Genomic DNA, 1,993 nt, shown 5'->3' on the forward strand with positions numbered 1-1,993 from the left:
AGAAGCTAAGGCCATCGGAATATGGGGGGAAAGTCACTGAAGGCTCCTGACCTAGAGCTAAGGCCATTGGAATATGGGGGGAAAGTCATTGAAGGCTACTGTAGGCAAATCTACCCCTGTGTTAATGATGCAGGAAATCGGGGTGGCTGCTCGATCTGGATCTCCCCTTCAGGACAAAGTCATTCCAGGGGAGGGTGCACGGACACTGACGGTGGGTTCTGGGCATTCCCCACCTCCATTTCTGGAATCCGAAAGTTAGCGCAGGCTAACAAATTGAGATGTTGTTTTCCATGACAACCTGAAACGTAGGTTACCAGGTAAATGGTAAAAATGGAAGTTGAGGACTAAGTAGGGAATGGTGAAGAGATTTAACAGTGTGGGAGTACTGACGGCAGAAAGCCCGTCCTAGCCCAGGGCTGGAAGGAATGAGAATCTGGAGCTGGTGAACGGAGCCAGTTGATTCTGCAAATTGCACACTGCAGAAGAATCTGCGTTTGGTCACCTACAATCATTATTTGTTCCGCGAATGTGCCGCAGGGGCCCCAGAGGCCCCGTTCAAACAGGAGCAGCATGCCTAAAATGATGTCCTTGGCCTCCCTGTCATTCCGCAAACCCTGACTTTTCACTGGCAAGAAGGAGCAGATTGCTTCTAAAATCTGACTTTAATAAGACCCCCCATGAGATTTCTAAGCCTGTTGTACGTGAGAAGCTCCAGCCCCATGTCTCTCAAACTCTTTGCACGTTCAACACGGCCAGCTGAGCCACATCCCAGATTTCCTGACTCAGCTGGGGTGGGGTTCCAAAGCGTGCAGTTCTAACAGGTTCCCTGGTCATGCTCAAGCTGCTTGGAGAAGGGACCCACAGAGCTCACCCACCCAGGTAATGCAGAGACTGTTAACAGATGGTGATGCATTCAGGTAAGAGAAACATGCATACTTCTATTTTCTAAAGCAAATTGAAACCAGGTTAGCCAGTCCAGTATCCCTCAGTTAGAGGAAGCCTTGTCCTCCCAGGATCACACATGAGCCCCAGGGCCTTTTGGGCGGGCTGTAAAAAGAGCTTCTTCAGCTATGTTCCCACTTTGCACTCTCCACCTAGGATTTGGCAAACTTAGCCTCTGTGCAAATTAGGAAAAAGGACCCCTCTCTGGGTGGACACACTCTCCCCTTGCCCTCAAGACAAGGCAGGACTTGAGGGGCAGAGGACCCTTTGTGCAAAGAACCTTCCTGCAGCAGGTGCTAGCCACGCCATGTTTCCAGCGGGGTGAGTGCAGGGCACCTGCTGAACCCCAACCTCACTCTCACCCTCTGCTGGTCACCTTTGTACCACGCCCCTGCGCCCCGTGCCCCCCGCACCTGCGCCCCGCAGTTACACAAACTGCCCAAGCAAGCACACCCAGCCCGCTCCTCCCCAGGCCAGCATGGCTCCCCAGAGCGCTGGCAGCTCCTTTTAGGACCTGATGTCACAGGTCCACAGAGTGCCAGACGCCATCCAGGGAGAAGCAGAGCCAAAGTCTAACATCGGGGCACGAGCCAGGGGGATAAGGCGGCAGACACTCTAGTTGGCTGCTGGGCAAGCACATATATAATAAAAAGACACACCTTTGGACTGTGTTCCTTCTGTGTCTCATTGTCTCACTTTCCTCCTGTTTTCTCTGAGACACTGGTTCGGGCAACAGCTGTACCAGCCGCAGCTGGGAAGTTAATAGGCATGCACATTCCAGCCCCACCCAGACTTCCTGACTCAGAAACTCTGATGGTGGGGGCGCGGCAACATGTGTTTAGCAAACAATCCAGGGGATCCTGATGCCACGTGGTAGAGTTTGAAACCCACTGCACTAATGTATGCTTTGCAATCATATTTTTAACAAATGCCATATCAACCTATCTCCTTAAAAATTGTAGAAAGGGCACCACCTTGATGGAATGTGCTCGAGGGACAGCACACTCCACCCTGAGATGTTTTTGGTCCTGCAGAGGGTCTCCCAGGATCG

At 52.1% G+C, this 1,993-nt stretch overlaps 1 protein-coding gene across 1 annotated transcript in view; it reads right to left on the bottom strand.

The window, feature by feature from the left end:
* DIRAS2 (DIRAS family GTPase 2) overlaps positions 1-1,637 on the bottom strand; it is a 34,570-nt gene extending 32,933 nt beyond the window's left edge. The window contains exon 1 of the mRNA XM_021694359.2: positions 1,602-1,637. The gene's annotated coding sequence lies outside the window, so the exon portion shown is untranslated. The remainder of the gene's footprint in view (positions 1-1,601) is intronic.
* Between the last annotated feature and the right edge of the window lie 356 nt (positions 1,638-1,993).

Source organism: Neomonachus schauinslandi, chromosome 13 (assembly GCF_002201575.2).
Source record: "Neomonachus schauinslandi chromosome 13, ASM220157v2, whole genome shotgun sequence".
In the NCBI taxonomy this organism is placed as follows: domain Eukaryota; kingdom Metazoa; phylum Chordata; class Mammalia; order Carnivora; family Phocidae; genus Neomonachus; species Neomonachus schauinslandi.